General features: G+C 42.5%; 1 long non-coding RNA gene across 4 annotated transcripts in view; it reads left to right on the top strand.

The window, feature by feature from the left end:
* LOC308485081 overlaps positions 1-25,246 on the top strand; it is a 45,927-nt gene that overhangs the window by 7,032 nt on the left and 13,649 nt on the right. For 3 of the 4 annotated variants that reach the window (XR_013990324.1, XR_013990326.1, XR_013990327.1), the window contains exon 2: positions 15,280-15,348. This is a non-coding gene — a long non-coding RNA (uncharacterized lncRNA). The remainder of the gene's footprint in view (positions 1-15,279; positions 15,349-25,246) is intronic. The other variant, XR_013990325.1, reaches the window with a different exon arrangement.

Below are 25,246 nucleotides of genomic sequence, written 5' to 3'. Positions count from 1 at the left end.
CACAGTTCTTTGAAGTCTCTCAGCCCCACTCACCTCACAGAGTGTTTGTTGTGGGGGAGGAAGGAAAAGGAGAATGTTAGCTGCTTTGAGACTCCTTCAGATAGTGATAAAGCGGGATATCAAATCCAAACTCTTCTTCTTCTCTTCAAGATTGGGCCTGATCTCTTCACCAGTCCAGACTAGCACGTTTATTAAATACAGATCAGGCCTCATGGCATCACCTCAGTACTGCCTCTTCCCAAGTCTCAGAACTCTCCATTTTTGAGCTGGCCCCAGAGGCAGATTTAGGGGAATGCAACCAGTTTGGTTACCCTGGGTTTGGAGCCTCAGGGGTGCCACAACTATGAGGTAGAATGGAAGGTGAGAGGTGAGGGCACTGAATTTTGGCATCACACAGAGCATCACTGAAATTAGAGAGACCCCAACGTCCACCACTGTTGCCCCCCACCAGCAGGCCACCAAAAGTCCACCTCCACTCAGTCCAAACTCCACACAGACTGATGGGGAGACTGGATTGCTCTACCAGTTACCCCATCCCCTTGTTGCTGAGTAGATTTTGTTTAGCAACTTCAGCCACATTGGGAATAACCAGCACTACAAAGAGTTTCACTTTCATGAGTAAAATGATAAAATTTCCCTACCCACTTTGGTAAATGATTCAGAAGGAGTCATTGAATAATATGTATATAGGAAGTTAGGTGGCAGATGTTAAGTATTTATGAATGCAAAGCGCATGACACAATGCGTTTCCATTTGGAACAGGAAAAGAATAAGGCCATGTTCCAGCAAAAGCAGCAGAATATTTTAGGTATTAGCAGAAAACATTGTAATTTTATGGCAATGATTTAGTTGAAGATACTGACATATTGTATCCAAGTACTGTTCTCCTTTCCCTGAGGTAAGGTATGTTTCCTTAAATTTTAGTTGCAAATAGCACCTGGTATTAAATTGCTATCATCACCTCATAAAGTACTCAAGTGTGCTCTTCAAAATAGAAGCCTATAGCCTCCCTGCTTCTCTTTCAAGAAATTACAAGAATCACCAAACAATGACTGCACTCCATGAATCCAGAAGAATAAAATAAGCATTACTATTAATTCTGTTATTTAGCTTTCAAAACCTTCCTTGATTTGGCCAAGTTATGTGACCCAAGTTGGACTAATCATTGGTTTCCCGTGCAAAAAATGCATGGTTCATGACAGAGTATAATAAAACATGTCTGAATCATCTTATTTGGGCCATTAGTAATTCCCAACTTTAAGAAAACTCCAATATCCTGTCCCCCTTTTTAATATAAAGGAGGTTAAGCAGTAATTCAGAGAAGTAACCCAAGCAATAAATCATCAGGGGGACTCGCAGCTTTAATGGAAAGAAGTGCATAACATCAAGACCCATTTGTCCATTTGGTTTATGGGGAAATGCTTAATGCATGATTTATGCCAAATGTTTTGGTAGCTCTGGGGGGGAAACCCCCCGTAGTAGTAGTAGTTTATTTATTGTACAGCAACAAAGCCATAAACAGCTTGAGACCAGGATACCTGAAGAGCTGTCATGGGAGGCTAGGATGACACAAAACTAGACAAGAACTTTATTGTATCTCTTAAATAAGACCAGCAATGGGGAACTTCTGTGTCTACCCAGCTACAAATGAGACCAGGGCCACCTAGTAACTAAACTGTATAACGGTATTACCCACACTGGGCATTTTGCTCCTGTATGATCCTGCCTGTTCATTAAGGTCAAGAGGAGAAGCCTTTTGTGAGTCTCATTTGAAGAACAGCTGGTGGAATGGAGGGAAAGGGCCTTCTCTGCAGTGTCCAGATTGTGAAACCCCTAACTGAGGTCTCACCTTTGTGGGTCTTCCACTGTTACCTGAAGGCATGTTTGTGTCCTCAGACTGGATGATTTCCAGCATCCATAGGATGTGTCCCTTTTTAATCTGCTGTTCTCGTTTATTAATTTCATATTGTTTTTAATTGTTATGATATATCTCTTCAGGCATTCAAAGAACATGTGAGGGCACAAAGTAGGTAGATAGCCTGGGGGCAGAACTTTTGCCTTGCTCCTGCCATTCAGAGGGGATTGGACTAGAAGATGATCCATGGAGTCCCCTCCAACTCTACAGTTCTCTAATTCTATCCCTGTCTATATTCAGAAGAATGGTCTGAAAGGGGATTCCAAGAGCAAACAGTCTCTAGTTGCTGGGAATCACAAGTGGGAAGACTGCTGTTGCATTTAGGTCCTGCTTGTGGGATCCCCATGGGCATCTGAGATAACTCAATTGGTAGAGCATGAGACTCTTAATATCAAGGTCATGGGTTAAAGTCCCATGTTGGGCCAAAAGATTCCTGCATTGCAGGGGGTTGGACTAGATGATCCTTGTGGTCCCTTCCAACTCTGTGATTCTGTAATCTGGTTGGCCATTAGAAGAAAAGGATGCTGAACTAGTTGGGCCACCAGCTTGATCCAGCAGAGCTCTTCTTGCAATTGAACTTCTTTGTACATGCTTACAAACCTCCCTGAAATCAGGAATCCTGCATTATCAGGGGTCCTGAGAATAGGAATGGCTATTTATTTGTTTGTTTGTTTGTTATTTATAAGATTTTTTTTAACCTGCCATTTACTCTGAGGTACCAGGGTGGGTTACAACACTAGAATATACAAATTTATAAACAAATAAAAACATTACAATTGGAAAACATTTTAAAAAAAACTTTTCCGAATGGAACACAACAGTGGTGTTTGCAGACTGTTTTAACTAATTTTGTTATTGTATTTTTATATGGTTGTCATCTTATGGTGAAGAGTGGATAAGAAATCCAAGATGATGCAGGAGGATGATTATGATGCTGGTGATACAATAAGCAAAACCCAAAGTGTCTGACTTTTGGCATTGTACTCTTAGCAGCTAACATTTCAGGATGAGCACTTTATAATGCCTTCACTAATAAGTCGCCTTAACTCTGCTCAAGCAGCAGCATCTAGTGTGTGGAATCCAAAGGGCTTCCGGGGTTAATTCTGTCACCGCAGTGTTGACATGAGGCATGTAACAGCTTTCAACTCAAAATGTTACTTGTAATCTTTTAATCCCAAATTAGTTCAACGTATTAGTCCAAAGATCAAACATGAAGATTAATTAGACTAGTTAGCATAAACTCACAGAACCTATTTGTTTTGAGGTTACGTTTAATCTCGGAATAAGTCCTTGGTAAAATAGGTAACTTTTTTTCTTACCTAAGTTTTATGTGAGCTCTTCCTACTGACAGATGGCACAATCCGCCCGAACTTCTGTACAGGTCCTGTTCTAAACAGGGCTTGTGCAGAAGATGATTTCAGTGGACTGAGCCCATTATGCTCGCCTGGTAAATTATCAGCCTGGAGGCCAGTCCAACTCAGTGTTAGGAACGCTAAAACCAAATATCTATAGACATCAATGTGTTGAATCTGCTAGAGTGGAGCCTGGAGGGTTAGGGGTTTGTTTATTTTTCTACCAGCTGCACTACAGTTCATAATTAGGACAGAATCATAACAGGTAGATTTGTCCCAAGCCAGATCTGTGCCTTATTTCAATTGTAAACAATACAAATAATCATTTATGTTTTAAAGCTCTCTCTGTCCTGTTCACAACAAAATTTGACAGTGTAGTATATAACATTTGAGGATCAGGAGTCGGGAACCTCAAGCACGGGGGCCAAATCCAGCCCTCCAGCTCTCTTAATCCAGTCCTCAGGACTCTCTCCTGGCCATACACCCTCTTTTCTAGCCCTGCTCCATGCTTTCCTTGAGTGCTTTTGCCTGGCTAGAATGTGTCCTTGCATTGTAATGAGCCCACTGCTTGCCTGGATGAAGGATGGAGAAGTTTTTGTTTGGGTGTATAAATCCTCTGACTTTTGCATGGCTAAAATGTAGCCTCCAGTACAAAGCTAAGAGTCTGTAACATCCATTGGTCTATCCATTTTTGTCTATGGTCCCACCCACCCCTGGAATGTGGCCCTTGGAAGCTTGCTCAGAAGGGAATGTAACCCTGTGGGTCCCTCTCAGGCCTGTTATCCTGTATCTGTGAGGTTTGAATCTAGAAAAAACAATCTGCTGAACCTGCCAAACCAGTTCATCTGTTAAGCTATATACCCATCAGCAGCATCTTAAAGAGTGGGCTCTGTTGCCATAGAGACAAATGGGGGTGGGGTCTTTCCCCTCCTCACCTGGCTGGATGTTATGTCAGTCTACACAGGAGAGCAATATGATGGCAGGGGCAGGTGGCTGTTCAGGCATGAGTTTTGGCTGATGCTGGAGACATAGAGAGTTGTCTTGCTCTGGGCTGGACCCAAAGCTATGGCTTGGGGATTTCCCTGGGAACCTAATGAAGAGGCAATATATGTTTGAATGTCAATGCTGTGAGTGTTGGAAAACAAGCCTCTTCGGGAGAGACTGGCAACTCTCCCAGACTCCCGGCTTGTTTACCGGTGACCTCCCTGGCTGCAATCCCCGCAACTTCAGGATAGGTCTCTCTCGATAGGCGACATTTCCCAGCACGGGAAAATGCACACCCCCTCCCTCCTTGCTTCCCAGCATGGAAAGGAGATAGCCAGAAATCTATTTACATCTCTTTATTTCTGACTTCGCAGCACTACAGAAAACATGTCCGATCACTTCAGACTTCAGCAAGCAAGTCACGAAGACTTCCTTTACAAACACAACAGGAAGGTCTCATATTACACACTGAGCAAATTCCGGTGAATCACCCTGTGAACTGACTGTAACATTGTTTCCCACAGTCAGCCCCATCATGTGATGTTTTCACCGAGCTGGTTTGCAGCTGCGTTGCATTCATATCGTAACATCGAGCTCCTCCTTCCTATGCTCAGTTTGTATATATGTGTAAATATGTTACAGAGACCAGAGTCTCCACTGTCCTTCATTCCAGGTAAACTAAACACTGGGAAAGCACAAGTACCTTTACTGCCTGCAAAGAGAGTGACCGAGAGAGATTATTTAGCATTAGTTTAGTGCAAAGCCTTGTTCATACCTCACTCTACAGAGCCAAAGCCTTGTTTGAGGGGGCCAGTGGCACCCACAGACACAACCCTGGAGGCCGCAGCCCTCCCTCCAGTTGGCTTACAAGCTTACTAGGTGACAGGGGAAAGCAGCAATGGGTCATGGCAGTGGGGACAAGTGGTGGAGCTGAAAGGACTGGTTCTTCTCTCGGGGCCATCCAATGCCTTGCGCTGCCAGGCCAAGAGACTGGAGCTGCCAGCACAATAATTTCCCCATTATACCTCTGGGCCCTGTGCTAGCATAGCATTGCAAAGTGCTGCTACATTGCAGGTGGGACCCAGGGGCATTATGGGTGAAATTAATATGGTAGTGTCTCCAGCTGTCCGGCCCAGAAGTCCTCTGAAGACTGCACACCACACATTTTTTGAAAATGAAGAAAAAGACACCATGGTGCTTGGGACCCCTCTGAGAGCACCATAGTGACACTGGGCCTGTTCCCCCATACCTCAGGAGCCCGTGTGTATAAATCCACAGTCTCCCTGGAAGCCCTCGTAATTTGCTCCATGTATAGAAACATATGCAGCCCACAGTATTCTACACCCACTGATGGAGGCTCCACAAGACAGAACCTGGTCTTTCCCACATCACCTACCCAAGACTGTTTTAATAGGAGATGGCAGGGATTGAACATGCAGCCTTTTGCATGCAAATCATATGCTCTGAATCTGAGCTATGGTCCAGGAACTGCAATGCGCTACATGGCAACACAACAGCAGTATACATATAAATAGGTGTGTGTGTGCATGGATATATGCAATATACCAAACTGTATCCTATGCATATGGGGTGGGTGTGTGACTATAAGATTTCTATTTTCTTTCCATATATATTAATAACCAAACCTGCAATAAGATAAAACCAAACTGGGTTATTTTCTTCATTTTTTTCTGGTTTTTGGAATGTTGTTTGATTAACTCGATAACGCATTTGTTTGGTGTGAGGCGGAGGGGACAGAATCTGTATTGAGGGAGGGGCATAAATCTGTTAACAGGGGTCATTAGACTGGACAAATGCCTTTCTCCCCTGCGTTTCCTAGATAAGGAAACCCTATCTAGTAGTTAAATTCCAAACGTCACGCTGGATAGCATTACAGATCCCCAGAGTGTTGCTACAGAGTTCATGCCCTGTTTCATCAAATACCCCATGACATTTAACAGGGGCCCATGCTAATTATAGGGATTTAGCAGACGCTGTCACAAAATTTAGCAGACATTTCATCACAAAAAAATAGCACACCTTTGTCTTCAGCGTCTTCAGACTTCTGGGGACATTAACAACATTTTGGCAAAAAGCTGCCATTCGTTAATGAGTCTTTCAAAGCAGCACTCATCAACTCACTGGCATCATATGCCCCATCCTGTTCCATCTTATTAGTGTGATCTATGGCAGTCAGTAGACTTGAGATTCAAGATGGTTTTAAAATTGTCAAATTCGGTTAGTGAGAAGATGGGAAGTTAAGCAGTTTCTTTTCTGAGCATCAGAGTGGATGTTGTGACTTGATCTTCTCTGGAACTTAAACAGTCAAATTTCCTCTCTTCCCCGCACTTACATAAATTAGGAACAGCTGGAGGCCTTGTGCATCTGATTATAATTTCTGTGAAATAATTTGGCTCCATTGCAACAGTTGATTGCATCTAACTGTATTCTACCCATAGAAGATCCACTGAGATTAACGGACCTAAGTTGGTTATGTCCATTAATTCTTAACATTATTTACACCTCCATCATTAAAAACATTCAGGAGGAATTTAAAACATTCCTGTTTATCCAGGCATTTGATGTCTGAAAGATGCTCTTCCTGTCAACCTTGAAATTATTAGAGGTGAGGATATGTGACTGTACTTAAATATTTGTAGAAGTTCTTAATGCTTTAAATATTATTTGATTTTTTAATTGCACTGTTTTGCTGCTTTGTTGTTTCCTGCCCTGAGCAACTTTGGAATGGAATGTAACAAATGAATGAATGAATGCAATAGGTTTCTTCTGAATATGCCTAACACAGGATACAATCCTGTATTCCTAAGAGCAAATGACATATCTTTCCGACGTGAGTGTCTCCGCCATTCATTTTTATGGGGGGGAAGTAAAAGAAAAAAGCACATTCAGGCATGGGGTGCCTGGTGAACACAGCCCGAGTGCCTCTTCTCAAACATGTTGCAAGATTTCAACTCTTGTCTTATAGAATTCAGTAGAAGCCAATGACTCATTGCCAACTGCAGGGCCCCGCCTCTTCATCTGCATATTGCCACCCTGTATCTTGCTGTAGTGGAATCTTGGAAACACAAGAACCCTTTTTTAAAGCATTCAAACTCCCACTATGTGTACCCTTGAATGCCTGAATGGGGCATTTATATCTAGACGCATGAAGGGCTGTAGCCGGTGCAAACCAGAAACTGATCAAGGGCAAGATTTCCATTCTCACAGTCCAAACTATCTGCATGTCATATACATGGGGTTCTTTCCAGGTATTCATTAAACATGTAAATGGGCAATGCAGGATTTAGGGCTCTGTGGGTGATTCTCATGCACAGGGTGCTGAGCCGAGGGCGTGCAAAATTGAGAAGATCCATCACTGAGAAGATCCATTTCGGGATGCCAAATTTTGGGCTCATTCAGGGCAACATGCTACCAAAGATTACCCAAGTCCGCCCCTGGCATGGGGTGGGACACAGCCTTTCTGTACACTCCTTGTGACGCAGAAGAATGTTCAGGGGCTACAGATCAGTGGCAGAGAATATTCTTTGCATGCCAAAGGTGTTTGTAGGTATAATCAAAATTAAGACTGTTGCAGCATAACAGAGGCATTGTCAGGTATTCAGGTTACCTGGTTTTGGCCACATGCTCAATCCTTGACCAAAATAAAATAAAATTGTCAGCTCAAATCAAATGTGCACATGGTGAAGAGGTCACCTGGCCATTCCCTCACCAGCCTAGATCCCACTGTACACATTACTTCAAGAGGAAGCGGCAGACCCCTCAGTATCCCAGTTTGTCTGCCTAGCATCTGCTCCAGAAGCACATTGTCATGAATTCTCCGCACACATTCATCTAAATGTTTCCTTGAATCTGCAATTATGTCCATTGATCCCTAGCAAAGATCACAGTTTAGTGCGCTTAGTAAGAGATGAAGCAAAGACCCTTCCTGGTCTTGTTTCTCTGAATTATACCTTCATCTTCCAGTATCATGGTGGGTTTCCAAGAGGTTCATGGGGGAAAGAACAGTGCTCTCATAAACTGATGGTGTACCAGACAAGATAGATTTGGTATTAGAAATAAAAGCTCTATGAATCTCATCACACTATCCTGTGTGACCAGTTTACTGTCTAGATTCTGAAATCTAGGAATCAGAAAGGAGTCATTTCTACAGCCAGAAGAAAGGCCACTTTTTAGAAGTGACAGCAAAGTATGGGATGTGGCAGATTTAAAAAAAAAAAAACAGCCCACAAGTCAAGCTTCTAAATTAATCAGTTTCCTGCAAGAAAGCATACAGGAAACTGGAATGTTACTTTGAAATTCTAACCACAAGCGCCTGTGACATTCACATTCACCAGTTCTCCCATTCACTCTCTTGAATAAATAGCTTAGCTTCCACATTTTCGTTGTTCCAAAATCAGACATGACGTTCTTGAGCACAAGGCCAGTAAAAAGTTCTTCGCTTGTAGTCTAATCTTATTTTATCACTTGCTCTGGAAAACAAAGTGCTGCAGTCCAAACTTGCACCACAATGAAACTGCATCTGAACATGAACTATAAACTGTAAAACTTAATACTGTTTAAGAGATGATGGTTGAATCCCTACTGCCAATATACATGTCACTGAAATAGATCTAGCAAATGTTGCTTCTTAATTTAACCCTGATTGATTTGGCATAGCATTTCAATAGCTGACAGTAATGTGACTAATGCTGTAAAATTTACCTGAGCAGACATGCACAGGACTGTGCTGTAATTTACCTATAGAAAAGAGGTAGTGCAAACCGATGTTTTCTCCCTGGAGCATCCAAGCCACATCTTTTCCATCGCTACTGCTTGAGTTGGTTGGGGACTGGAATATGCTGGACAGTCTTCTTAATGCAGGCCTCTGGGCCATTATTGGGTTACAAGGATTACACACATGAAGGTGGCAGATGGTTGGTGGAAGGACCTGAGTGAGAGGCAGGGAAGGGAAAATCTCCCAGGGTGAGAGACTAGAAGAAAGGAAAGCTCCCAGGTGAGAACTGTAGGTGTCCACTATCTGCAAGTGTCATGGGTTAGGAGCTACCTTTGAGAGAAGATTCTATGTATTCTTTCTTTTTTTTAAGATTAGTTTCTTTTATCATATTGTATTATGAAAAAGTGTTAATAAAATCTTATGGAAAAAATAATAATGCAAGCCTTTACAACTAGTCAAATAAACTGGGGAGAGCAGCTGGTGGTCAGTGTAGACCAGGGTCTGGAACTGGATCTGGCCAGAGGGTTAGTCCCAGAACTACATTGACAAGTGAGCTTCTTATATGCATTTTTATGCATGCTTCCCCCAATACACTATATGCATTTCTGTACACATTTTTGGGATGCAACGCTACGTCACAAAATTTGGCCAATTTTTATGGGCAGCTGTGTTTTGGTTCATGTACTGCAGGTGTGGGAGCAGGATCCAGTCACCAGGCTGCAACCTGAGAGCACACACAAACACATCTTCTGCAGGATGCACTTCCAATACTAAGTATGTTCCTGATTCTTTTCTTTCTTCCTTTGCAGGCACAGTTTGAATGTGCCTGTGGGATGTGGAACACATAGCAGTCAAGTACAACATTCCTAGAGTGAACATGCTAGAGGATGCTTTGTACCAGCCAGGAGAAAACTTCCCGTTTCCTCCTGAGCTGGGACAAACTTCCTCTGCATGTGACTAGAGGTGGGCATGGTCTAATCTGGCCCTCTCTCTCCCTGGGAACAAGAGCAAAGCAGGTAACACACCTCTCCCTCTTTCTGCTCTTCTCCATTTTGTTTTTCCATGTGTGAGGAGAAGTGACTGCTTGTTCGCAGCCACTTAGGAACTAACTCTCTTATGGGATAGTTCCACATGTGTATATACTTTTGTAACATAAGTCTGCCTTTAGAGATCCAACTGTGAACTGAATGAATGTGAGTAAACTACTTTTATGTTGACTTGAATAAGATTGTCGTGTTTATTCTTTTTAAGAGGGACAATAAGGAATCTTACCAGGAATCCTATATTTAGAGGCTAAAACTAGCCTGCAACAAGCAAATCGCTGTGCGTTTAAAGGGGAATGTTTAAACTCTGCTTAGATATAGAACTTGCTAATTCAAGTTAGGAAGGATATCATTAAATAATATATCCTCTCCTGCCTCCCTGAACATTCCCACATTGCCTTGCAAAGGGACATTATCAGGTAAGGAAACACTGGGAAGTTGAATAAAACACTATCTGAATGCAGCCGCTGTCACGTTTCTGGCATTGATAATGTTGGACTAGATGCTGATAGTTCTTTGTTGATGGATTTGCATCAAGAAACTGCTTCTGCTATAGTTAAGGTGTCTTGTTTGAATATAACATGTTTATAAATGGCAACGGGCTAAATTTGCCTTCTAAACAAAAGATTTAAAATAGTTAAAGATTAAGTGTATGAAAGAGCAATATTGACTGCCACAAGGAAACAAAACTTTTATCTTTTCTTATCCTTAGATCCACAGTCCACACAATTGATATCTGCAGGTTTGTTCACAGTGGAAACGCTGGACAATCCTTTTCAGTGTGTCAAGTAAGCAGGCCACACCTTGGCTTATGTAAACTTAGCATACAATGCGTATTCCCTTTCAAAGTACTTAGCTTATTCATTTCCCACCTTTCCCCCTTATAGTCTGTGTTTAAAAGCAAAATAGGCCTATACACAGTGATCTTTCAGGGATAACCTCTACATTTGCCTCTTTCATGAAAGTGGTAATAGCTGTATTCATATGACAGGTTATTTCATTTTCTCAGTATTTCCCTGTTGATTTCCACATTATATCTGAACTTTCATATGATATAAAAGCCACTTCTGGAAAACATATGAAATATAGTGCATGCTTAGGACTCATTTCCATGTTATTTGATTCCAGAAAAAATCTGGCGCAGCCCCCTTAACCCAGAAAATTGCAGAAATAAAGTGACAACATTTGGAATGGTTCTGCCTGGTAAGTCCACCAAAGCCTAACAGAGGTTCCTCAGACCTGGAACTGATGTTATCACGCTTCCTTGTACAAATTCCCAGTATCATTCCAAATAAATTCCTTTTTCTTCTGGCTCCTCACTAGCCAGTCCATTCCTGTCTTATAGTCTTCCTCCCATTAAATCTCAGTGCTTGTTGCTCATGATTGCTGCCTTATAAATCCCACTCCTTGTAAATACATCACCTATGACCCAGCTGAAGCTTCTGCGACTCCTTGCTTCTGTGAAGACTCCCTGTAACATTCTACTTAACTGAATGAACACAGAGGAGTATCCACAATCGGAGTAGAAGTTTTAAAAGCACTGAGCAAGAGTACTTGTCAAAATTCATTTCCAAGAGTTAGCACTGTGGCTCACTAATGCAATCCTTCCAGTATGGTTCTTAGCTTTTCTTTCTATATATATGGATAGCCAAGTCTTTCCAAAATCCCTTTAAAGGTGATTTGTTTGCCAAAAAGGCTTAATAATGTTGCTTTTTTGGATTATTGTACTGATTGTGGGTAAGAGTTCCTCCATTTATCAATTCTATAGTGACTCCAAATGGTTTTCATAGACTTAAAGTCTTTCCTAAATTGTGTGTGCATTTGGCATGTTCCTTACTTACGTTAAATGACTCTTTAGGACAGAGAGCAGACTGAATTCAAGCCCACTGATAAATTATGTTGTGCCTTTTTTCTGGAAGACAAGGCAATTTATACTTTTTAGGAATTATGCCTATAAACAGAAATGGGGTGCAGTCTTTGAGTAGTTCCCACCATCTACAGGTATGATGAGCACAATGCAGTCAGAAAGGGAAATAACTGTGCACTTATAGCATGACCTCAAGGAACGGGCCGTGCTGCTCTCTGCTCTGCCACGACACTTTGCTTAATGCTGCTGCTGTTGGGTTGAGTTACTTGAAAGGACAATAAAAACTCCATTGAGTGCAGCTGTTATCCCTTTCCTAAATACAGTACTTCAGTTGGGTAGCTGTAAAGCTCCATTCGTAAGTCAAGCTGTGGTCAATATAATATTCACATATCTTGCCACGCAGGAAGCATTCAGGAAAAGTGTAGGAGCCTCTTTCCAGTTTGAAAAGTTACTACTAAATTCCCATCAGGTATGGTGCCAATCCTTTCTCATTTTTATATGCAAGTTCATAACCTCGGTTATACTGCTCTCAGCTCCTTAAAAGAGGGGGGGGGGTTCAATAAATAGGCTGAGATCCAAGGAGTTGGGATTGGTCTGATGTTTACACACACACAGCTAGTCTCAGAGACTGGAGGCCCTCCGGAGCAGCATTCTATGAGTGGCAAGGTTCAGCCGGTAGAAAGGAAAACTAGCATATAAGGCTATTTTGATCTAGTGTCCCCAAGCAAGATTTCTGTGGGCCCAGAAAAAGCTTGTAACATTCTTGTTGTGGGGTGGGAAAAACAAGTAATTGATAAGAAATGCCCCATCCAGATGCCATTTTTGTTGTGCATTCATGATTATTCTGCTTCTGATGGTATTGGGTTGGTTACAACTGACCCCACTTTCTATACATTCACTGTTAGGAGTGAGCCAGCTGTAAATCACACAAAGCAAGTGGAGTTAACTCTTAATTAAAAATAAATGAAAAACCCAGGATCTGCACAGGAGTGTCAAACCTAATGAGCACACCAACTCTTCTTCGGTATGTCTTGCAAAGCAGTTGCAGAGACTGAAGGTCCCCCCCATCCCACCGCTGCCTAAGTCCCTTCCTCTCCTGGGTTTTTCCCAAGCAATCTGAGACTGCACCTCCATGGCTAATTTCTCCTCCACCCTTTTCATGCCTCTCCTGGTTCTGGGAGACTAGGAGGGAGGGGAGCTTATCGCAGCAGGAGCAGGAGATACTCACCAGCCTGACATCTCTGCCTCTTGGCCTCCCTCATCCCACTCTTCTGCTGCAGCTACTGATTCTTATTCTGGACTTCTCTGTGCCACAGACTCTCCCTCCTCATTAAGCCCTGTTATCTTTTCAGCTTCAGACACCTCCCAGTTTCCTCTCTCTGATCACTCATCGTCATCCCTCCACAAATCCCTGGGGTCTGAGTCTTCTTCCCTTGGGGGTTCCCCAGCTGGTTCTTCCCACCATTCCTCTGCATCCATCCAGTCCCTGACATCCACACCTGCAAATGTTTCAAGGTGGACATTTCCAGTCAGTCCATGTCCTGTAGCCTCCTGCTGAAAGCCTGCAACTTTTTATAACCACCAGTGTTCCACACTTGTTGTTTTGTCCTGCTTTTGATCTGCTATACTACCAATTTGCACCTCCAGATTGTAAATGTTGGACAACATTGAGGAAGCATTGCAGAACAACCAATAAGGCAGAATGATATCTAGTTGGTCCACTATAAATCCACCTCTGTTGCTCCTTGATTGCATCAATGCCATATTGCAGAATACACCCACGCAAAAACCTTCCAAGGACCTTGTTATGGAAAAACAGAAGAATTGTTTGGTAGTTCACTTAACAAATCAGTTCCATTTCAGAAACAAGAGCAAGCAATTCAAAAATCCAAAATTCAAGGAGAAATGCAGATAAGGATTTTTGAAGCATCCATGTGCATAGAAGGCAAAAGAAAACCAGCAATTTTAATGTTTATTGGTTCTTTGGAACATTAGGAACTATGCATCTCCAAACTAAGCATGCCTGTGCTGGACTTTTGCTGATTGTGTGCTGGACTGTGCTGATTTTGCTCAGATACCTATCAGACCAGTTATGGGCAAGCATCTTTTGGGAATTGTTTCTAAGAAAAAGTTTCCATTGCTAATCTGGTCTTAGTTACATAGCTTTTGGTACTGCTGTGAAAATAATAAAATATGAAGAGATAACAATGGGAATGGGTTTCTTGAGCTTTCCCCACATGCAATTTTGAAATATTTGTAACTGCACTTCATGTCAAACACAATTTATGCAATGCAGTCCAGATCCTACTGTAAAAACACAACTGTGCATGGTGTGTGTGTGTGAGTGTGTGTGTGCATGTACATGTTTTAGGAATGTACAGTGGTACCTCAGGTTAAGTACTTAATTCGTTCTGGAGGTCCGTACTTAACCCGAAACTGTTCTTAACCTGAAGCACCACTTTAGCTAATGGGGCCTCCTGCTGCCGCTGCACCGCCGGAGCACGGTGGTGTTCTGTTCTCATCCTGAAGCAAAGTTCTTAACCTGAAGCACAATTTCTGGGTTAGCGGAGTCTGTAACCTGAAGCGTATGTAACCTGAAGCGTATGTAACCTGAGGTACCACTGTATATGTAGAAATGTATATAGCAGGTAACAGCGCCCATTTTCACATTGGGAAGGATGACGCCTCGCTGCCAATGGCATCAGAGTTTGGTCCTTTGGGGAAAGTGTTAGAGAAATCAGAAGCTTGGACTTATCTGCCCTACCAACCTATATTAGTTTTATACCACTCTAACTGAAAATATCCTAGGGATAGTAGTTTGGTGCGGCACTGATAGTTCTCTGCTAGAAATTCCCTTATCCCACTCTCAGAACTAGGGTGTGCTAGTCCACACTTCCATTTGTCCTGCTGCTTTCCCCTGGGAAAACCTATTCTTTTTTGTGTGTGGAATCAGAACATACACCAATTGGGTTTTCTGTGGATTGGAATTTGCTCTGATTCAAAGGCAAAGAGCAGGAAAGTGGTGTGGCAAATGGAAAACTGCTTGGAGCAGGGTCGGACCTTGGTAATAATATTTCTGCTCAAACTATAATAATTCAACAGATAAATTGCCAGCTGCAGATTTCATGAAAATATTGTTGGTGACACGTTGTTTGGTTGTTTTAACTGAGCAAGTGCCCATCATATGCAGAACTAAAATTCCCAGTATTTGCTGGGGAAAGGGCTTTATTCCTTAGTGTAACTATGTCCATACTGAACTGGGAATATTATTTTCATATTGTTAGAGAGCATCAAACCAACCTGACACATCTTTTCTTTTCTTTTCTTTTCTTTTCTTTTCTTTTCTTTTCTTTTCTTTTCTTTTCTTTTCTTTTCCTTGAAAGAAGTAAGATGAATCCCTCCTGCCAGTGGAATGGATTAAGAAGGGAAATGCCTGGAAGACTTAGGATGAGGTTTGTCTCAGTCGGCCTTCCTAACTTCTAGATATTGGAAAGGAATTAACCTAATTAATTCAAAACCAGATACTACTGGGATGCAACAGTATGGGTGATTTATTGTCTCTTCTCCCCCCCCCCCTCCAAAAACCCACACACACTTCCTTTATACTACACAAACCCATTTTGCTACTGGTTGCTTCCACTCTAGCCAATTTCTCTGGAAATGATACATAATTTGAACACTTGGTTGTTCTGGAGGATCCAGACAACCTCACTGCCTGTCTGAAATAAATGGGAATAAAACTGAGAACAGCTTCAGCCGACTTCTGTAGTAAGCTGTGCATGCTGGGAGATTCAGGACAGACAAAATAAAGTGCTGAAGAACATAAAGAAAAGTCCAGCTTGCTGTTCTCATAATGGCCACCCAGATGAGGGCTTGTGAAAAGTCCTCAAGCAGGACAGAGGCACAGGAGCACTCCGCCCCTTCTGCGGTTCCCAGCAACTGCTTCTTCCACACAGCACATCATTAAACTGGGGAATTTGCTCCCACAACATAAAGTGACAGTCACCAGCTTGGGTGGCTTTAAAAAGGGGATTAGACAAATTCATGGAGGAAAAGGCCAAGTCATTTTCAAGTTCAAGTTCAAGTTTATTGCGGCCAAAGCCAGTGACACTAAACACCACAAGATCAGACAACAAGAAATCAGCAACAACTTCAGAAAAGAAAAAAGGTTACACAAGGGAACTTCACAGTGTGCCATTCAACAGAAGAGATTTACGCTTCTTAATTACTAAAGTGCAAAATTTAGCCACCTCATATGATATTGAGCTTGAGGAATCTTCCAGGAGGTATTTTCGAAGAATTTCAGGGGAGGATTCCAAATAATATTGAAGGGGTATAAATTTTGATAGAAGCGGTAAAATAAGTTGAACTCGTTCTTCACTATAGAATTCGCAAGATAGAAGAATGTGTGTGACAGATTCTACCTTATTAGACATACAAGGGCAGAGACGCGCATGCATTGGAACCCGCGTGAATTTGCCGTACAGCACTGCTGAGGGCATTGTCTCAAAGCGGGCTCTAGAGAAAGCCCATCTATAGGCTTCGTTAGTGATGTTAGTTAAGTAAGGGGCAGCTGCAAAATTAGGCCAAGCTTTTAAACATCTATACGTCTCTGGGAGTAGGGCGCCTTCTTGTTGTAATTCGATATCATAAAGTCTCCGAGTGATAGTAGCTTTTGCCTTGGGCCAAGTCATTTTAAAACTATGTAATGTTAGGACTCTGATCAGTAGGCGGTATTCAAGTAGAGCCACTGTTAAACTATTGCAGACCCTCCAAGCAGACCCACCAGGGACAGTCCCGGGCTTACAGAAGCCGTCCCAGTTTCTGATTTGATCCTGGAATGTCCTGCTTTTCCTTAGGGTGTCCCTGTTTTCATCAGAAAAATGTTGGCGGGTATGGAGTTGTGCGACCCCCGAACCAAAGAGATAAGTAACTATACAACCTTTAGAAGACATCTGAAGGCAGCCTGGTATAGGGAAGTATTTAATGTTCAATGGTTTACTATGTTTTTATATACATTGGAAGCCGCCCAGAGTGGCTAGGGCAACCTAGTCAGATGGGCAGGGTATAAATAATAAAATGATGGTGATGATGGTGGTGGTGGTGGTGGTGGTGATGGAATAGGACGCCCCTATTTTCATTGGAGAAATGTTGGGAACCATACATTTAAAATGCTATGATGCCACTTTTTTTATGTTAACTTTTATTTATTTTGTTTAAGTAAGTAGTACAGAAAAAAGGAAAAATAGATTGAATACAATCCAAAAATATTGAAGGCAAATATTACATATTTATCATATAATACTCCCCCTCCCACCCACAGCTTCCCTCCGCCACAATTCAACTTCTTTGAATCTCTATTTCAACTTTTATCTTTGCATTCTCCAAATGTATCATTCCTTGTATTTCTTTTATCTCTTCTCTTTTCCAAATCATAGATATACTTTACATTTTTATTCTAGGCATACCTTCCTTAGAACAATATTTTAACACATAATCTTCAAAACATTTCCATTCCTTTTTTAATTTTTGATTTGACTGATAGCTATGATGCCACTTTAAGCAGTCATGACTTCTCCCAAGAATCCTGGGAGTTGTAGTCAAAGGGTACTGAGAGTTGTTAGCAGACACCTATTCCCCTCCCAGAGCTACAATTCCAAGAGTTCTCTGTGAAAAAAAGGAATGTTAAACTGCTCTGAGAATTGTAGCTCTGAGAGGGGAATACAGTAGACACACAGGACGCCATCTTTGTTGATAGCAGGTTGCCTGTTTTCAGAATCTCCATCTGAGCAAAGCCTTTTGTGACTTGATATGTTCAGGGTCTGCATTCTCTCGAGATCTCCAATTATGCCATAGCTGCCTGTTAAAATGCTGAAGAGCCCTAGCTAGCAGCTTTTTTTCTTTCCTTACCCTTTTCACTCTCTTCATCAGTGTTCTGGGGAAACAATTGTTTGGTGTGTTATATGGAGATCAGTTTTGACAGTGCTATGTTTGCATGGGTCTCAATATAGCTGCAAAGGGGGGCGGAATAGCATTTCATAGGGAAAATGATCTCATAACAGAGGCCTACATAGTGAGGCTCGTCGCAAGATTTATGTTCTGAAAAATCAAGGAATCGCGGATGTTTCATGCAAGTGTCTCCAAAGCCTGGATTTAACTGGATCATATCAACTGAGGGAGGAGAAACAGATGTATCTCCAGAGCCAGAAAGAAGCAGAGCAGGACAGAAGTGGAGTGCGGGAAGAAATTATGTGTGATGTACACGGCATCTGATTTCAATACGATAGCTCTTCTGCCCTTTGAAAGTGTATCTGGAGTATGCTATTTGTCCTAATGCCTATGGATTACTTGATTATTATATTAAACATGACCCTTCTGTTCCTCTTGGCTTGAGAAAGGCTCACAGCTCTTCTCGCTTTATGAACAGCATGGCAAAGTGGAGTCGCAACCCATTTATACAGGTATTTCTTAATATCTTCAAATGTTATCTCAGTGGGGCTGGTGCTTCACAACCATTTCCTGGCTCAGAGTTCTGGGACCCTTCTTTCTTCTTCACTCATTTGAATGCTGTCTGATCCTTGCTTGGTTATTTTGGTTATCAGCTTCCATTCCTTGGACAGCACTCTGACTTCCTTTGAAAGCACAGCTGGTACCATAATTATGTCCAACACGATGACAACCCAGCTTCCAAGAGGTCTCGCTTGGATGGCTGCATTCTGGATCAGATTATGTTTCTGAATGATCTGGAGTTTCTAAGTCATGATATCCTTCTCTGACTTTGGAAGTTCCTTGATATTCCAACTCTGAATGACTAGGGATAAATCTAGACACATCAAAGAAGTATTTCCATTAAACACGTAATTTAAACGGGGAAATCCAGTAGGAAGAAACAGGACTCCAACAGTGCCATCTGGCGGCACAATGTTATACTGCATATAAAAAAGGTACCCCTGCCCGTACGGGCCAGTCTTGCCAGACTCTAGGGTTGTGCGCTCATCTCACTCTAGAGGCTGGGAGCCAGCGCTGTCCGCAGACACTTCCGGGTCACGTGGCCAGCGTGACAAGCTGCATCTGGTGAGCCAGCGCAGCACACGGAACGCCGTTTACCTTCCCGCTGGTAAGCGGTCCCTATTTATCTACTTGCACCCGGGGGTGCTTTCGAACTGCTAGGTTGACAGGCGCTGGGACCGAACGACGGGAGTGCACCCCGCCGCGGGGATTCGAACAGCCGACCATGCGATCTGCAAGTCCTAGGTGCTGAGGTTTTACCCACAGCGCCACCCGCATCCCTATACTGCATATACAACACGTATAGATCACTTTTTCTTTACCAATCTAGCTGAGTCCTAGCAGTTCAGAGAAAGAGAAGGTTTATGAAGTTATGGAAGTTGGCCAATATCCCAATTTCTTATAGTATCCTGGTGTGTGCTCAGAGCAGGGTCCAAGTTTGGTTGAGAACCCATGAAGATTGTTCCACTAGCTGGACACTCCACATGAGGATCACATTCTGTTAATGTATATATCTGTTTAGAATGTTGATGTATGGACTACAAGGGGAGCAGAGTTCATTCAGGAAAATGCATTGTAAGTGAAACTGTTGCTTTTTATTATCTTCCCGTTGTATCAGTCATAAAATTATTATAATATGAGTAACATTCCAGTCAGTGTCACTGATATTCTGTTTCTATAGGGGAAATTCATATAGTGCAGCAGATGCACTACACCAGTGCAAGCATTTCTCATCAGCAATGGCTGAGCTAGCCAGTGTTTAGGCAGGAAGGTGCTTCTCCCCCTGGAAATTTGGACAGTGCTCTGCTTTTCTTTTTCCGGAGGAGTAAATGGCAACCATTTGCTTAATAGCGGATGCACCATTGCACTCAGTAACACCATTTAAATACCTGCTCCTTAATCTTGGCAAGCACAACCATAGAGATACCATGCCATTTTCACGGAAAAGAGATGGGGAGGGAAAGCATGTGAAAAGTGCCCTCGACTAGACAAGGGACTGCCATCAACAAGAGGAATTGAGAAACCAAGAGAAGCTTTGCAAACTAAGGCTGCGCTCCCTTTGCTTCTCTGGGAGTAAGCAAACCCCGTTGAACTCAGTGGGACTTACTGCTGAGTAAGTAGCATTGCCATGCAAATACTCCAGGCCATGGGGATCTACACATTCAGAACCAAACCAGAATGCTAAACGTTTCATGTCTTGCATGTGAATTTTGTTTCACATTCAGAAGACAGACCATAAGGTAGATGCTGCCATCTAGAGAAAAACAGCAAGAGTTTCCCATTTCGCTTTGTGATAGCCTTTTCCTCTTGGGGAGAATCAGCAGGAACAGCTTGTGAATCTAGAGAGGATCTCTGGAGAGGGGCTGCAGCTCAGTGGTAGAACATCTGCTTTGCATGCAGAAAGTCCCACATTCAAGCCCCGACTGGGAGTAACCCCTTGTCTGAAACCCTGGGAAGCTGCTGCCAGTCAGTGTTGAGTGAGTCAAGTATAAGCCTATTATTCCAACAATGGATTCAGTGATAAATGCACGTATGGATGAAATACCTTGCTGCTCTTTACTCTGTGCAGTATAGCAATTAGTGGTACTTCGGGTTACATATGCTTCAGGTTACAGACTCCACTAACCCAGAAATAGTACCTCGGGTTAAGAACTTTGCTTCAGGATGAGAACAGAAATCGTGCTCCGGCTAATGGGAGGCCCCATTAACTAAAGTGGTGCTTGAGGTTAAGAACAGTTTCAGGTTAAGAACGGACCTCTGGAACGAATTAAGTACTTCACCCGAGGTACCACCGTACCACTTTCTTGCCCCTCAGTAGATCAGAAAGACCAGCACACAAACAAAGACCAGATCAAATATTTCTGGTGTGTGTTTATGCCATTTGGGGGGGGGGTTGGGGTTTTCTGGGAGGGTGGGATAAAGGGTGGGGGGTGCATGGGGTTTTTAACATTTTGTTTTTAAACGCAAGCATTTACTCTTAATTCTCCAGGTTTGAAAGAAGAAGTGCCAAAAGGAGTTAGTGTTATTTGCTGTGTCGATTGTTCAGCTGCCTCTTCTCTCTCCCCCCCCTCCTTTCTTCATAATGCAAAGGTGCTTTGTTTACTCCCCTGTTCTATTTGAAAGAAAAAAGGAGCCTCCTCAAATCAAACAGTCACGCACAAAGAAACGATGGAAAAATACCTGAAAGACAAGAAAGAAAAGTGGGGGGGATTTACCTTGTCTCAGGCTATTATGCACACATACAGATAAATAAACAGCCCACTCTGTTCAAAGGATGAGCACACAGACTAAGCCTTAATGGTAAAAAGGAATCTTTTTTTAGATAGAGTCAGCCTCCCAAACTCTTATTACTGGCAACAATTCTTGGAACACAGCCAGGGTGACTTATTATGAACTACTGGATTCTGTGTGGTTTATCATTTACTTCCTGGGCCTGCAAATAGTTCTATATCCACAAATCTTTACAAACATTCAGGACATCGATTTCAGCAAAGCTACTCGCATCTTTAGAGATTAACATGTGTGTTTTCAGTGCATTTTAAGAGTTGCATCCACGCTGAATGAGCCCCACCAGGAGAAAGTATAGATGAGATGGCAGCAATTTCATGTCATATTAGGGGTTACTTCACTTCAGTTTTAGTTAGAAGGGGAGATTCCATAACATTTGAGAATGTCCTACAGCGCATTGTTTAAAAAGAAAAGAATAATCAACAAGTGCTGGGAGAGCTTCCAAACTGATCTGGGAAACGGATTGGCTTCCTATCATTTGTAAGGCACAACCCAAGAACATTCTTCCAGTACAAAGCATCACATGATACTCATTAGTAGGTCCTATGAAGTCTCCATGCACCTGTGTTATTGTGAATATTAATGGAAACAAGGTACAGTGGTACCTCGGGTTAAGTACTTAATTCGTTCTGGAGGTCCGTTCTTAACCTGAAACTGTTCTTAACCTGAAGCACCACTTTAGGTAATGGGGTCTCCTGCTGCTGCCGCTCCGCCAAAGCACGATTTCTGTTCTTATCCTGAAGCAAAGTTCTTTTTTTAAAAAAAATAATTTTTATTAACCGACCAATCAAATCAAATCAAATCACATCACATAAATTCCGAATTACAAAGCCGAATTTTAAATTTTTGTTGAGGGGACCCATATTTCAAGTTCCGAACTGGGATTCTTGCTACTGCGTTAATATCTACAAATCAGTCCAAATAATGCTCATAATTCTATCCAGTCTTATCTTGCTGTTTCCACATCTCATCTTATTCGTATATTTTTTCTTCTTTCCTTTATGATCTCTTCTGATAATCTCCTTAAGCAGACAAACACCAATTATAATCCTGTGTGAATTTTTCCGTTCGTCCAGTCCTCATATCAAGATGGTTTCCATATATCATCGCTTTCATAAATAACATCACTCTTTCCATCCTTAATCTTGCAAATCTGTCGCTCTTAAGTCCCTCTGAGGAGTCTCACCCACAATATGAAAACAGCTCTGTTCCTCCTCCCAGACTGAAGTCCTCCGACAGAACTTGCCAACATGGCGACGGTATTTTTTACTGCGCCATTCCAAAGCTCTTATAGTTTCCACGATCTTCTTGAAACATGCTTTGGTTAGTAAATTATCTCCACACAGTCATAAATTCACAGCTTAAGTCATTTAAACAGCATTACTAACTTGTGACTTGTGGGGGGGGGGGGATTCTTGGTTAATCACACAGAGAAAAGAAAGGAAAGTTTTTCCGCCTCCCCCATCCAGTCCCTTTGCCATACCGAGCCTTGGTGGGTCTTCTCATGATTTATTCTTGTTCCTCCAACCCGTCTTGTTTATCAGAGATCTCTTCAGTTAGCAGTCTTTACTCCCCCTTCTTCCTTGAAATATGTGCATTCGCTTCCTCCTAATCGTTTCTTTTGAAGTTGCTGCAAACTAGAGGTGTGGATCAGAGACAGCGTCCAGGAGTGCCGAGATCCACAGGAGGGCTTTCTGCCTAGTGCTCCCATCCCCACAAATTTGGGGGGTGGTATCGGGCACAGCAGGCAAGGGCAGTCCCCCCACACCCTTGGGGGGGCAGGGAGGCTATTTACTCCCATCACAGCCTCCTAATTACCTCATGTGGGTCGGAGAGATGTTATTGTCAGCCATCTTCCAATGCGCCCCTAGTGGCCCCTCTGGATTGAAGCAAAGTTCTTAACCTGAAACACTATTTCTGGGTTAGTGGAGTGTGTAACCAGATGCGTATGTAACCTGAAGCGTATGTAACCCAAGGTACCACTGTAGATCTCATTGGTTTCTTTGAGACATACTTAACCTCCCATTTAAATCAATGAAACACAAAACAACAGCGTAATCTTATACATTGTTTGGGGGGGGAGCATAGCCCTCCAGATATTGTTGGGCTACCACCTGCATCAGCCCCAGCCAGCTCTGGCCGTGGGGAGAGATAATGGGAGCTGCAGTTCATCAACATCTGGAGAGCCACAGATTCCCCATCCTTGCTATACATAGAACTGGTGCTTGTATGGAACTTTTCCTAATTGCCCAAAGAACTTCATGCACATAAGCTTAAGAACATTAGGAGAGCTCTGCTGGGTCAGATCACAGAACTATCTCTAGTACAACACCCTGTCTCCCACAGTGGCCAACATAATACCCCTGGAAAGTCCATGAACAAGGCATGAGCACAATCGCCACCTCTTGCTTGTGTTCTCCAGTGACTGGAGAAGCAAAACCTCATCTGATCCTGGAGGTATTATGGCCAGAGGCCATTGATAGTCATATCCTCCATGAATTTGTCTAATCCACTCTTAAAACCATCTGCATTTGTGACCATCACCACAGCTACTTGTTAGGTAAGCCACTATTATCATCCTGATCTTACGGATGGTGGATTGAGGCTTTCCTAAGGCTATCTAATAAGCTTGCATCTGAGCTGAGATCTGAATGCAGGGCTTGGCAGCTGATATCCCACTCATATGTCTGCTGTTGTTGTTGTTTAGTCATTTAGTCGTGTCCGACTCTTCGTGACCCCATGGACCAGAGCACACCAGACACTCCTGTCTTCCACTGCCTCCCGTAGTTTGGTCAAACTCATGTTGGTAGCTTCGAGAACACTGTCCAACCTGCTACGCTGTGCTAATAATGCAATGTGTCATGTTCCATGTACAACACACTAATTTTTGCTCCTTTCCCAACATGAGATCACTGCATGGACATATCTACTAGCACATTCTCGTGCTTCCACATTTCTGTCACCTGATACTTCTTGTATCATGAATGCATCTTCCTACTTTTCTACATCTCAAATGATTTAGGCCTCAAATTTGCAACTAGTGAATTTCAGAAGCCCCATCATATGACTAAACCCAAGACCTCTGACCTAGATTTTGCCTCGATTTTACAAGATTGTGCACAGATTGCCTTTTAATCCCTCGTTGCCAACAAAGAAGAATTGCTGCTTATATCTTGTTGCTGCAAACTTATCTTTAAAGTCATGTCTGGAGATAATTCCTGGGGAGAACATCAGTCTACCCCTAGAGTATGGTTGGGTGAAATGAGAGTTGTGATGGTTGCCAGCCAGGTCGTCACCTGGTGGTATTGCTTTTATCACTAAATACGCCACTATGGTTGGGCAGGGTGGCTGAAGATACGTTCTTCTCCCTCCCCAGCAGCTGTGTCCCTCAGGACTTGTAACTTGGATCCATGGCAGCTATGGGAGGAGAATGTAGAAATGACATGGCATCTTTATGTCCTTAGGATATCAATGCCAAAGGATGGGACTAGTTCTGAGCCGTCTTCAGCTTTTGCTGCTAATGAACAGAGCATGTGAAGAATAAAGGTCTTGTTTTTGAGGGAGGGAGTGCAACTTAATAGGAAACATCTGCTTTTCATGGAGAAGGTCCCATGTCCAATATTCTGAGGTAGTACTGGAAAAGACTCTGTGCCTGAAACCCTGGAGAGCAACTGCCAGTCAGTGTAGACACTACTGAGATAAGATGGATCAGTGGCTTGACTCAGTATAAGGCATCTGCCTGTTTTTTCAGAGGCTTTTGTAGAGTGCCTTTGAGCTTCTCTTGGCTGTAACACTTTACTGTCACCATGCTTGGTTAAGAATCCCAATACTGCATATAGATAGATACATAGCTTTATCCTACTCTGGGTGTATAATATTATTTATCTTATTAACTGTTACATTTATTGTTTGGAATCCATAGAATTCAAGCAAGATTTTAAAAATGAGTTAAGAACCAGGTACAAGTGAAAACAAGATCTAATAAACGTAATTTCTACAGAACTCATCCAATGTAACTATAAAAAGGATAAATTCTCCCCACCCTATCAAAGT

Source organism: Podarcis pityusensis (assembly GCF_964106645.2).
Source record: "Podarcis pityusensis genome assembly, chromosome: 9".
In the NCBI taxonomy this organism is placed as follows: domain Eukaryota; kingdom Metazoa; phylum Chordata; class Lepidosauria; order Squamata; family Lacertidae; genus Podarcis; species Podarcis pityusensis.
This window is presented reverse-complemented; position numbering and strand designations above follow the sequence as displayed.